General features: G+C 27.9%; 1 non-coding gene and 1 pseudogene across 1 annotated transcript; one reads left to right on the forward strand and one right to left on the reverse strand.

The window, feature by feature from the left end:
• Positions 1-5,529: 5,529 nt before the first annotated feature.
• LOC132934015 (uncharacterized) lies at positions 5,530-7,771 on the forward strand (annotated as a pseudogene).
• A 4,486-nt stretch (positions 7,772-12,257) lies between these two features.
• Trnam-cau (transfer RNA methionine (anticodon CAU)) lies at positions 12,258-12,330 on the reverse strand. The gene has a single exon. It is a non-coding gene; the product is annotated as a tRNA-Met (tRNA).
• Between the last annotated feature and the right edge of the window lie 2,979 nt (positions 12,331-15,309).

Raw genomic sequence — 15,309 nt, forward strand, 5'->3', positions numbered from 1 at the left:
AATACCCAATCGATAGTTGGTAGGTTTTGAATTGATATTTTGCCTATTTTTTACTTTCGTACATTTTATGTTCATATACAGGGTGTATATTATGTCATCGTACGCGGGGTTTTTTTTAACGATTATGGATCGATGACTTAGAATTTCGTTAAAACGAAAAAAGACGTGTTTCTTTATTTTAACAGGCAATTGTTTTATAACAAATTCAAAATTTTAGTTTCAAAATAGGTATTGCATGCAAAGTATGAATTTAGTAGTTGAAATTCTTTGAGAATTATTTAATAATCGTGATTTAAAATAAACTATTTGCAAGATATTTAGATAAATAGTTAATCTCAATATAGGTTTGTACCTAACTTAGGCATACTTTTAATCTGAGTTAATTACCAATATTATTATAACAAGAATCAAATACCATAGGTATATTACCTTAGCCACCTAATAAAGAATCCAAATTAACGCTATTGTTAGAAAAGTATGATAGGAATTTATGATAGGAAAATTACGAAATAAAATGTAAATGTCCAAAACTAAAAAATATTAAGGATTAAGATTTTCAACTCCTAAATTCATACTTTGCATGTGATACCTACCAATATAAAAAACCTATATGGTTCAAATTTCAAGTTTATCCCACTACGAGAAGAGCTCCACAAAACATTGCACTTTTTTCATTACACAATTTTTTTTAACAACTATTCATACCTAAGACATTAATGTCAACATTTGAATACTATATGCCATTATAAATTTAGCCACCTAAGAAAGAATCCAAATTTATGATATTGTAAAAAAGTGACTGTGAAGTAATGAATTACGATTACCTATAATAACAAATTAAAATAATAATACTGATCTTGATGATTGTATGTTCAAATAAAAATAATAAACTATGTTTGCCAAAAACTTTGTTTTTTTTTTTTTTTTTGAGACTGTTATTAGATTTCCGATTAAACTACTTAAGTGTATAAAAAGTTAATTATAAGAAAAAGTTATTTAGCTTTTATAAATTAAACCTATATCAATTATTTACATTAAAAGTATTAATGCATATTTTACTAAAATTTAGAGGACCATAGTTAATAAACTAGCAAACCAAAATTGACGATATGACTATCAAAATTTTTAGAAAAAAAAGCTTTAACGGAATCCATTAAAAAATATAGTAGTTACCATTTGAAAAAATAAAGTTGATTGTGATATTGGTACATGTGTTTAAAAATTTAAAAATTGTTATAAATAAGTTGCCTGTTAAAAATAAAGAAACACGTCTTTTTTCATTTTAATGAAATTTTACGTCATCGATCCATTATTGTTAAAAAAACTTCGCGTACAATGATATAAGATACACCCTGTATACGCATAATATAAACCATGGATGGGTTTATATTAGTAGTTTATATTTATTATTTATTTATATTTATATATTCATTTATATTAGTTTATATTAGTTTATATAGCCGCATCCGGCCCACTTACCATTTTCCACTGGCTTACATATGCTACATTTAAATTTAGTTTATAAAAATAAATAATATTGAGATTTTTCTGTATTTAATAAAAATAATAATAATAATATTAATTTATTATTAACCTATTGTACAGCAGAGCGTCATCCGCTCACTGACTTTTTTTTATTCGTTTTTAACGAAATCTAAACTAAGCGTTAGAAATTAAAATCCCGTTTTTAGCGGATTTTTTTAATTTGTCAGTGGTTTTTCCCGTGGAATTAAATAACTATTAAGAAAATCAAAAAATAACATCTTTAAAATACCATTTTGATCCAATTTGCTAAAAGATAAGATACTATATGTTGAAATCTAAGCACTCCATCTGGTAGAAATTATTTATACAACATTAAAAAAAAATTGAAAAATTAACACCATTGTAAAACCACTAGCTTCCTCGCTGCCCTTAGAATCTAAAATATTAAAGCAATAATCGATTAAATTTAGTCATTAGTCATTACAGGACTCTTTAATTTTTTACTTTGGTACCTACTTTTACACAATACACATAGTCAATATTCACCTATATTATTAAAATAGACAAACGTAAATTATATAGGTATCATTTTTTCAATAATTGTAACTATTGAAGACTCATATTTTTTCGTACCACTATTATGATAATATAATTTTCTACAATATTGTTATAATTAACATTATTTAGTTGAGATAGATCGTTAAGATGTTACTGTAGGTAGTTGCTGATATTATGATTGTGGATAGAATAAATAAAGAGGATGACGTCAAGCATTATTAAGGGGTTGTTTTCTGTAATTTTTTTTTCTATATTTTATTTCTGTCATTTTATTTTTTTGTTAAATTTAGTAATTTATGGATGTCTAACGTTCAGTTCAATGGCGTAATTACGGGGGGGGATTTGCGTGTCGTATCCCCACCCCGTGACTTTTTTTTAAAATAGTGAACCATATTTATTTATCTATTTAATTCATTAAATAATTATTATTATTTATAGGTACTATCGTACCTACTGATATGGTATATTTTGTAGAAAAAACAAATAAATACCCAAATCCCATACGGTAGCTGCAACGAAGATAATATTACTTGGTTATAAACGTTAATCACTATTGCAATATTGCACAAATATATTGAAATTATGCTCGAATTTTGGGAACTTTTTTCGGGAACCTTTAGGCAGTGGTGGCTCGCCAGGGGAGGCAAGTGAGGCTGAGCCTCACTTAACTATTGTACAGAAAAAGGAGGTTTATATATTATAGTCATAGTTATTTCCATTCAATTTTAAGAATATTATTTTCAATAATATAATGTGCATTTTAAAATACAAAAGCTTTTTGTTATAATGTATTATTTTAATGACAAAAAAAAAAAAATAAATTTATTTTGTCTTAAATAATATGAATTATCATAGTACACATGATTACATACTACATACTTCGTCAGTACGAATGTTATCAAAAATCACGACGAAGACGTTCGTTGAGTGATATAACGATCTTGACGAAAGCCGAAGAGTGCCGAGAGGCTAGTAATATTTAGCCGCGGACGAAATGGATGGCCGTACAATAAAAAAAAATAATGGTAGAAGGGGAAGTCGGAATTTTATTATGAAGTGAGGCTGAACGATTCGGGCCTCAGAGTTTATAAACATTGTCCACATTTAGTCATTTGTCGAAGCGACGTAACTTCCAATAATTGAAACTGAGAGGTTGTCATAGTAGACATAATGTCGTGTAGTGTAAGTGTATACCTACCCACAATACTTTTATCACAAATTAAAGATATTGGTTCATATCAAAATATATCAATCAAATAGCAATTAAAATTATTATTATTCTATTTGCAATTTTATACTGCCTTACTCCCTTGTAGAAAGATTATCTTCCTTAGCTACAATCTATATTGAGAAGGCGTTAATAAACACTTTATCAAAAAATGATGAAAAATTCTATGAAAAAATAATTGATAAATTTGCATTACTCAAAGACAGAATAATAGATTTAATTTACAAAACATTATATAAAAAAAGATTTATTTTTGTTTTTGTTTTAGTAAATAAGATTTATGTGATAAGTATTTTTTTTTAATGTATATGACATTTGAAATAAATATTATATGGTTTATTATTTATATGTTTTTAAAGGTTATAGAATTGAATATTAATTGAGTTATATTAAAAGTTAACTAGAAAATCATTGTTATATTATGTTAACAGCATTTTTTCTTCAATACATTTTGAAGATATCTGCCTCACCCCTCTACGGTTCACGAGCCGCCACTGCCTTTAGGTATACTTCACAATGGTGCAATTGGAATTAGTCAGCCAGGTTTAGCTCCAAGGTTATAACATTTTGAAGTTCAGGATTTTTCGTATATTATGCATAGGTACGAAGATTATTCAACGAATCTACGTAGAAAATGCAGTTTAGCTCATAGGCGTGCCCAGACTTCAATTTCCGGTCGAGCCTGGTAGAATTAGTGCCCCAATACTTTGACAGTGCCCCTATTTTTATTTTTTTTACACATTACCTAACATACATTGTTATTATAAAATGTAAATTTTGTGTAATATAAAAAGTGTAATATTTATAATATGTATAAATATAATTAAGTTAAATATGTAGGTACACAACATATTATATGTGCTAATTTCTAGACATATATTTTTAATGTTAAAATTAAAACGATATTAATACAGTTATGTATAAAAACAAAACACATTACCAGTGTACAGTGACTGAGTGACAACAGTAAAGAGTTAACAAACTGAATAGATTATTGAGAAATGAGAGGTCAGTTTGTTTACGGTCTTCTATTTGATAGCGACTAATTATAAACGTATAGGTTTTTCCGTGGAGTAGTGCATCTACCGACGGTCCGCACTCAGCTTATCTTAATATTAAATAAACACGATGTTTATGTATACTATTTATAACCAACCAATTAATGTATTTAATCATAGTACATAATATTTTGTACACAATGTTTTTGTTATATGAATAAAGAGGTACACGCAAATAATTGTTATTTTATTTCATTTTCACTACAAATAAAATTTTCAAACATATTATTATAATAAATAGATACAATCATTTTACTATGCCCCTAAAAAGATTCCGGTCGGGCCGGGGCTCAACCGGCTCGCCCCGTGCGCACGCCTATGGTTTAGCTCCATTCTTATCTATCTAATCTAATATTATCTAAATTCAACAAGTTACGATGGTGCAATCAGAATTTGTCTGTCGGACTTAGTTAGTTACAATAAGTTAAGACCTTTTAAAGTCAGAAATGGTGAGTATTTTGAGTCTACTTAAAAAAGTACATTTTAAAACTTTATAAAACGTATGTAATTATTTATTTTAATGTATGCATTTATACATGTACCTACGTCCTACTTACATTATACAGATTTCAGATCACGGGCGATTGTTAACTCAGCCCGGGGTTTTTACAGGAAAAAATTTGGTAAAACACGATTGCGTACGTTTGTTTTTGGTGACACCTTTTAAGCTACACGGTTGCATACGATTTTACATAATTTTTAACTACACGATTGCGTACGAACTATTTAGCGTTGTTGTCAATTTTTATAATAGTATATAGGTACCACATGTTTACACTAAAAATAATTTGTAAATACATTGCAGTTTTTATAATCATTTAGATTTTATTACCTACGCTTATTGTTAATGATATCTGAATCGGTACATTTTATTTTTTAATAATTCGTACACTGAATGCCTTATTTAATTTTGTTGGTTTTTTATTTAAATGATTTATTTTAACATAATTTTACAAGTTTAGGAGCTTACATTGAAAGCAGACCATAAACTGAAGATAACGCGACCCGGTGCGGCGACACGACGGATATTTAACTTTATCTCAATATTACGTTCACAATTTATTAATATTATTATTAAATTAAATATGGTATCGAACAATATCAGAAAGGTATTCGATAGATATCAAAATCTCGTTATTTACGATTGATAGGGTATTTTCTAGCTTTCAGTTGGTCGTTGATCATCTCCCGTGAGTAATAATGTGTAATAATATAGAAAATCAAATAAAACTTATACAATCTGAAAAAGGAAAACCGTTAGTTATTTTAAATAAGAATAAATATAGGCATGTAAGAACACGCATTGATGGAGTGCATAAATGGCTTTGTACAGTAAAGACGTGTTACGCAAGCATAGTTACTGACCCTCATATAACTTTATTTGTAAGTATTATTGGTGAACCTCACTCCGATGTGAAAATAGAACGTCAAATATTGCGGGAAATTATAAGAGACAGGCAGAAGATGGAATTTCAACGCGACCTATCAAAATTATTAGAACAGAACTACTGAATAATGTAGGATATAATTTCGAAATGAAAGACATTATTTCAGTTCGAAAAGCTATGTATGATAAAAGAAGACAATCGTATCCAATATTTCTGAGTTCTTTAAATGATGCCATACATTAGTTAGAGAATATGAAAAATGACAATTGTTGTATGTTGTTAGAAGAAAATTTTGTTCATGATTCAACTGACAAAAATTTAGTTTGCTTTACAAATAAAGAAAATTTGCAGTTTATGATGAATTGTTTACAGCTATTTGCAGATGGTATATTTCAATATGCGCCTAAACACTTCTATCAACTTTGTATTATCCACTGTTATAAAAATGGATTTTATGCACCAGTTGTTTACTTTTTTTTGCCAAATAAAACCAAAGAAACCTACCAAGACATTGGCTATTACTCACGAAGCTGCGTATACAGTTAACTTCAAAAAAATTAGCAGTTACAATTTTAGAAAGGTGGATAAGTGGATGTCACTCTGCTGTATAGTGGGTTACAAGTGAGTCACTGTAATGGATGGTGTTACACTTGAATTCAATGATATAATATCATTGTATAAGAAAAACGATCTGAGCAAAAACGGTCAGTCAGCCTATGATATTACCAAGTATATTTGATGATATTATTGTGAATAAAGTAATTTATATATAACCTATTTACGTGGAGCCTTGTTTTAGATTTTCAATCCTTAGCCATAAAAGTTAAACATTTTATAAATTTTAATTTATAATATTTAACCACAAAATAATTTATAAATTATAAATTTGATAAATGTTGTCAAAATTTGAACTTTAAATGCTTATAAAAAAAAATTGTGCCGATGTATTTTTAATATTTTTCAACTGCTATTAGAACGATATATTAGGAGCCTTATATTAAATTTTCACGCTTTTTTACCCAACAAATAAAAATTTATTGATATTTATAGAAAAAAAAAATAAAAAAATTGAAAACTCACAATGTCCGTAAACCGCTCAACAAGAGGCAAAATATTTTCAAAATTGTATGGTGTATAGAAAATGCTAATATAAATATTCAGTGAAATTTTCAAGTATCTACAGTCATTCGTTTTTTAATTACAATAAAATAAGAAAATTGTTACATGAGAAATCAAGTGAATATCAAATGTTATAAAAATATAAATTTCAGATGCTCATAAAAATTTACTTTAAGTTTCTTGTAGACATTTTTTTTTTGATAAAGGTAGACAAACTTATGAGTAATCTTATATTACATTTTAAAATCTTAGATTTAAAAAGAAAAAATTTTATGAATTCTCAACTCAAAATAATTTGCTAATTTTCGTGATTTTTCCGTATTTTGTCAAAATTTGAACTTTAAATGCTTATAAATGAAAACTGTGATTAAGGATTTTTAATTTTTTTCATCAAACAATTACCTAGGAGCCTCCTATTAAATTTTCAAGCTTTTTTACTCAACAGGTAAAATATTATTGGTATTTATAGAAAAAAAACTAAAAAAAATTGGAAACAATGTCCTTAAACAGCTCAAAATTTTTGGAAAATATTATGGTGTATAGGAAATGCAATTATAAACATTCGGTCAAAATTTTATGTCCCTACGGTCATTTGTTTTAGAGTTACACCAAAAACCAAAATCGATTTTCTCGAAAACAGATTTTGCGTAAAAATTCCCGTTTTTCCTTAATTTTTATTTTGTTTTTCACGTCGCTTTTGAAAACTACTGGGAAATTTCCTCCAACACATGTTGTAATTCAAATATTAAAAGAAACACAAATGCAGACAAGGTCGATTATACAATCAGTAAATAATGGGAGAGTAAAGAAAATAGCAAAAAAAGACTTAAATAGAATTCAAAATATTATAAAGGCATGATGAGTGTAAAATTCGTAAAAATTTAATCCAATATTTAAAAGTAGTGGGTTATAGATGTCAGGGAATTCAAATTTAAGCATAATTTATTGACGATTTTATTTATATATTAATTATTTTATAACTATTGAGTTATTAATTATTTTTAAAAACTAACTAACTTTTATATTGATTATTAGAAAAGTCTACAATTCTACATGTACTGGATATTTATTTGGTATATTGTAAAATTAATAAATTTGACAACGTTGCATACAATTTTATACGCAATACTGTTTATTTTTTTTTCTTAAAGGTATTTGCTACCCATCTTCAAACATACGCAATCGTGTTGGCAAAAAGGACAAACGTACGCAATCGTGTTGGCAAAAAGGACAAACGTACGCAATCGTGTTCTACCCGAAAATATGATTTAGGTGTTATTTAGGCCCGGATTTTTACAGGTAAAAATTATTGACGTTTGAACTTGGCCTGAATACAAATATATGTATATTTTTGAAAACCTTTTAGCATTACCCAGAGGACACCGTGAGGAGGCGATTCTCATTATCCTCCAAAAATTGTTTTCATTTTCATATTATTATTCATGGTATGAAATTCGTTAGGTATATAAATGTTAAATTGAAGTAATATGGATCAGTATTAGAAAAATATATAAGTAAAATGTATTGTATAAAAAAGAATAAATTATGTTATGCTTCTTATATTGTATTGGTCAAAATTATCGGTCCGAGTTTGCAACCAACCTTTTTTAATATCTTAAATTTCTGGGCCAATTTTACAATTTAGGTACATATTTTACTACCTTAAATTTCCAGGCCGAGTTAACAACAAAAAAGGTAGCCGCGGGCGCAGTTTACATTTTCCCCTGATCACAATGTACACCCTGATCAACCTACCTAAAACATACCTTACCATCGAAAATTTTAACACGATTACATCGTATAATATATGAAATGATACATAAATATAATATAAAATAATACATCATTGTACGAAAATTTTAACGTTTTGTTTATCGACTTTATTGTATTACATTAGTAGTAAAAGTGCATAACGTTATGCTTCACCAAGTTATCATATAATGCATTAGTGCATTACACAACATTATCTTTTACGTTGGATAAGATATTATAATAATATTTACAAAAAAATAGTGTTAACATACATCATTATCTTATGTCCTAAAATTTACATTTCTAAATGTAAAATAGAATTAGGTACATCATAATATTATGAAGTTGTAAAATGATTGTTTTAAAAATTAAATTAAATATTTTATTTATAAATCATCACATTATGCGATTCAATTGATAAGGAAAAGAATATTATCAACAAAAGTAATATTATTTAATATAATCATGATGATTTATTTATTTATTTATTTCATATGGAGTAATCTCTATTTACAAAAACAAATTACAGCAGCAAAACGTATGTTACAAATCAGTGTACTAACTTAAAACAGCGTAACAATTTATAATACATAAATAATAATAAAATTCACATATTGGTATTATAATCGATATCATTTAACAAACTTGTTTTTAAATAATACCTATTCAATAATCACAACCATATCGACAGAACAATTATTTTATTATTTAGAGACGTAAACTAATAATTTCAATACATTAATAATCAAAAATAATTTATTTGTTAGTGCCTATAAATATTAAAGACAATGATTATAAATGAAATTATATCATTTATTGTTCAATAAATGGTATAAAATATGTAGTATCCATTATATTATAATGAACACTGGACAGTAAAACTTAATATAACTTAAAAGGCTATTCTATTCTTAAAATGTTAAATGGATACTCATGTTTTAAAAAATATTTACTATTGATGCCTGTACTTTTATGAAAACCAATTTTTCAAATACAGATTTTACTACTCCTGGGCATTATTTTTGCATAGATACATACGCTCTGGTGAAGTGGTCGAGACTGGCAATGTACATAATATTTTTAAGAGCAAAAATATGTTGGGATAAATTTTTTCATCACACATAATAAGTGCTTAGAGACCAGATTTTGGAAGCTCTGTGATATATTTCATGCTTTTAACACTAATCTAGAGTCGTAAATTGTAGATTTATCAGTGTTATGTTATAACTATGATAGGGTGACCATATTTTTAAAAAAAAAATACAGGACAAAATTAATAATAATTTAATTTTTTTTTATTAATACTTAATATATATAATATATATTTTATAATTTAAACATAGTTTTTAATAACACTGTATAAAACGGATTTTAGTTCATCTAACATCTGTTGAATGGCAAAAGGAGCTATTACATTCACAATTATAGATTCACATTTTGTACGAGCACACGAAAATTTTTTTTCGTACATTTTTTTTATAATTGATGTTGTACAATCCATAGACCTGAATGAATGATTGTGTATGATAGTATGATATGCAAAAGACCCTCTTCCGCCGCAATACGTTTGCTTTCATTTGTTGACTGTACATTAGTGAAAAAATTCGTTACCTTATTTGAAGAACTGCTTGATACGGTCAATAAATGTTTCTTTTGTTTAACATGTTGTGGAATATCTGAACGACCACCGTTTTCTATTGAAAAAACTGATTTACATACAATACATAAAACTTTTCCGATTTCATCACTATTTCTTAAAAACGGAAATTCAACTTTCAAGCTGGGAGTAAATACGCACCTTCGCTTAGGCATTTTAATAGATTACTTTCCTAAAATTGTAAAATATTATATTAACGATTATCAACAAGTCGACAACACTCAACGATTGTTGGAACCCAACTAATAGATATTCGCTATTCGCCGTATTCACAAAACGTATTTTCAGTGATATAAATATAATAATAGATAGAATCGAAAGCATAGTTAGATAACGGTAAATCCGATAACTCCGATAAGCTCCTATAACTCGTAGACATATCGTCATACCCCATACTGATAAATTCAGACAATTACAAGATTACAATTATAATCATTATTCATTACTTTCGTAAGTTTCGTTTTCAAATTCATTCATTTTGTTTGATCAAAAAAACAGGACAAAAAGCGTCCTGAAAGAAGTTTGTCAGGACAACAGGACACAACGCTGAAATAAATGACAATCCTCTAAAAACAGGACGTATGGTCACCCTAAACTATGAGCTGTACAATTGTCTTGTCATATATTTTAATTTATGAACTATCGAAGTTTTATATTAGTATTAATATCCATGAATTCTTATTTCTTATCTTAAAATCTTTTAAACCTTAGTGCTTACGGGAATTTAATTATGGATATTCAAAAAAAAAAAGTGTCTGTGGGGATATATCCCCCCCCCCATAATTACGCCACTGGTACCTATTAAAAACTACTGTGCTACTAATAATCCAGATCCGCACATAAAATTAGTACCTATGTATATTGACGGTTTACAATTAACTAAACGTTCCAATAATGTATTTTGGTCAATTTTATGCTAAATAAGGCCAATTAATACAACTATCAATATTTCCTATAAATCCAATATATTCTTGGCAGTATTTTTTTTTATAGAAACGAAGAAACTAATTTAAATAGGATATTAATAAGTTATAAAGACTAAAAATAATAAATTAAGAAAAATATTGTACTAGACGTGTTCTGCCATGATACTTCAGAAAATCGATTAAATAGTTTTTGAGTTCCTATTATATAACCTACAAACACATATATTCAACTATCATAGTATTATTTGTTTTAAAATATATTTCTTTATTCGATACCATAAACGTGACATTTTGATACAACCGTCTCGCAGGCAACGTTTATAACACTCATTCACCCTACCTCATCATCTTCCCCGAGTAACCAATGGCAACCATTTATACAGACTGAGCAGCCCACCACTGTTTGACTACCCTGGCGATGGCTATGCATTCTGTGATTAGCCAACAGTCGTCGCATCGTCGTTGGCATCGGCGCCGGCTGTCTTTGGCTGTTGGCGCGCGTCGGTGCTGCCACCGTGCATAAATAAAATCATAAAAACATCGCGGTTTTGCATGGTTATTGAACAATAACAAAATATACAAAACAAAATTGGTAATAATTCTCAAAGGAATATTATTATATTTAAACAATAATATAAGCGTATTATACGTATATTTTTATTAAAAAAATAATACTATAGGGTTTTAATAATTAAAATTTTATATAGGTATTGTAAACTTCTGCGTTTAAACGTTTTCCCAAATTAAACGTTATTCAATTTATGCGTTTAGCTTTATTAACAATTATGTGTTTTAATAATTTAAAAATTAGAGTTAATTGACCTCTTATAAAATCTAAAGGTAAGATTATTATTTAGACAACCTCATGAGCTTTAAATTATATTTTAATTTTTAAGCGAGTTATGGGTACCTAGTTACATATTTTTTAATTTATTTTATATTATTTAGGTACCCATTTAAAGGAATCAAATTAAATAATAAACTGTTCTCGTGATTTACGGTGCAATTCGACATGTCAAATGTCAAACATTTTCAAAATATTCGGACTCTTTATTGTTATAATAAAAACAAAATTTAAAAAAAATATGCCCCGGGTGAGGATCGAACTCACGACCTTAAGATTATGAGACTTACGCGCTGCCTTCTGCGCCACCGAGGCTTATTCACAGTATGTGATATTTTATTTATATAAACTAATTTTAGTTCACCTTACACATATATTTTTTAGTATAGAAACCAGGTACGTTACCACCAAATTATACAAGTGAAAAAAATATCCTAACAATGTATTAACAGCCTTGTATGAAATTTTCTCGAAAATGTGGAATCTGTATAAATAGCTCAAAATATTTTTTTAGAGTGTTTTTTAGAGTCCAAATATTTCGGAAATTACTCCATGTGTGGAAAATGTTATACAATATTTAAAAAATGGTGAACATTTCGAGTATCTACGATCATTCGTTTTTTTAATTACAACTACTAAAAACAAAAATAGATTTGCAACACTAGCATAGTTTACACATAGTTTACACAATCATTAAAACCTTACAGTGTCGGTAATTTACAGAGCTGGTAACAAATGTACAGACCGTTCTTTATGCAACCCGGCCTTAGTATCTAAGGAAAAACAGGTATGTAAAACACTAGTTTTAATTTATCATTTTACAGAACACCCGGAATTTCCGCGGAAAACATTTTAAGAAACACTGCGCTAGAGATTACATCGTCAGCGTGGTACTCTCTGTCTTATTTTCATTTATATTTTATTTTATATATATTTTTTTATCAACAGCGAGGGAGTTTTTTTTTTGAAGAATGCAGCTCTCCTTTGGCAGTCGATCGTTTTATGTTATGTTATTTTATAAATAAGTATTATTGTATTATAGGTATTATACAAACGAAACAATGATAATACACGGAACTGAGAACTACCTATGTCATTATACTGCGTGGTTTCCTTCTTCTTTTAATGTGAATATTTCCATATCTCTGTGTACCTATCAGTGTCAGTGTGGCCCACCCAACTACCCGTGGATCGGGAGCCCATAGCCATTGATTTTGTATACTTAGAGCGTGAGAGGGTCATTTAAAGTTATTTTTCAACTAGGTAACGACAATGTCAGCTTTACCCAAAGCAAAGAGTGCATTCAAATGGATTCTTATATAGGTACATCGTGCACACAAGTTAAGTGTGGACGAGTTGTAAATTTTAGTTGTATTTAAGTTTTAAATTTCAAAAACTAAATATTGTTCTCCAACAAACGAGAGAGTAATTTTAAAATAATATAAAGTGTTAGTAAAGTAATTTCATTACAATTTTGTTTTAGTAACGAGTAAAGTAACTTAATTACTTTTTAAGAAAGACATTCACCTTGTAAACTAAGATGAAATTATTAATATATCTCTGGTTTTTCTTGCAATAAATTAAAAACTATCATTTTAATAATAATTTATAACCAAGGCAGACAACTACCGCAAGGGGTTGTAAGTTGCCCTGTGTGCAAAATATGTTCTCATAGATATTACATAGTAATTACTTTGAGACATGTGAAGTTTATAATTTTGACTCAAAAACTTCTCTGAGACATTACCGTGATGTTTAATGCCCGGTATTGTGAAGTTAGTGCATGCGATGTCACAATACAATGGTCTATATTCCGTCACATTGTAACTTCCATGTGCAGTCACCCATTTTCATCTCATTAACTTCACATAGAGCTCACATATGGAATTGTTCAGGAAAAAAAATCAAAAAAATACTCTCATTAGTTGTCTATACCGTCGTCTATGTCAGAATCGAACCGGGTACCCCTAACTTAATGAACCTACGCCTAACCTACTGGGACAACCTACTGAGATATAAAGTAGTGTATTATATGGTATATTTAGCTCCTTTAACACTCACGAGTTCAGTAGAACACATTATAACACAGTCGACAATGAAACCTCCCCAAATAGGATATTTAATATATATATAACGGATACCTCCTATTAGCTGGCACCTATTAATTTCCAACGTTACTTTTGGGAACGATAACTATCATTAATATATTCTCATTTACACCTTCGAATAGTGGAAATTTCTGTCAGTCCTGGTGGTGTCTGCTATTCAGAGGTTTTACTGTAGATTTTTACTTTACACATATTCGACTTTCATAAATTTATTTGTGTTGTTTAATATTTTTTACCTTAATTGTTAACTTAAAAGGGGGGGTCAAAGCTTTAATGTCACCTAGTTCGTTCAAATTTTAATAAGTTCATTTAGAGTGTTTAAAATTAATTGTGCCTATAGGCTATACCTATTGACCATAGTGATATAGTATAATATGCTTTAAACTTATAAAAAGCATTTAGTATTAAGTATTAACCTATTCAAGCTTACCTGTTACAAGTAATAATTATTATGTATTAAGAAAATTAGGCAATCCAAAACTTGTATTCGGTAAGTAGGTATCTACCTAGTTACTATACTTATAGTTATTAAACTAAAATTATGTACCTATAGGTACCTAAATAAATTTAAAAACAAGTAATTTATTTCAATGTATTAAAAAATGTAATTCTTTATTAATATTATTAAAACTTTAAATTAATAAAACTATAGTAATTAATGAAACAAATTTATATTTTAGTGACCAAGCATAAGAATATTTAGTAATTTATTGTAATTTATTGTAATATTATGATCTATAGAACTAGGATAGGCACTTATCTGTATCTTTAATAAAGATAGAAAAAATACATACAAACATATCAATTAAAATGTAACTACTCTTTATTGTTAAGTAAAAAAAAAAATAAAAATAATCTATATCTATATACTAATATTATAAAGAGGAAAGATTGTTTGTATTGAATAGGCTCAGAAACTATAGAACCGATTTAAATGAAATTTGGTACATAGATAGTTTAGACACTGAGAAAAAAACATAGGCTACTTTTTATTACTAAAAAAGGGCTGTAAGGGGCTGAAATGGGCTTAAAAGGGCTGTAAGAGGCTATACTGGTTTGAATTGAAAAATTATTTTTTTGTTGGATAGTCCATTCATTGAGGAAAGTCATAGGCTATATAACATCACGCTACATTCAATTAATAGAAGTGCTCAAACAGGGATTTTGAGATATATGATGGAAATAT

Source organism: Metopolophium dirhodum, chromosome 1, assembly GCF_019925205.1.
Source record: "Metopolophium dirhodum isolate CAU chromosome 1, ASM1992520v1, whole genome shotgun sequence".
NCBI classification, from domain to species: Eukaryota; Metazoa; Arthropoda; class Insecta; order Hemiptera; family Aphididae; genus Metopolophium; species Metopolophium dirhodum.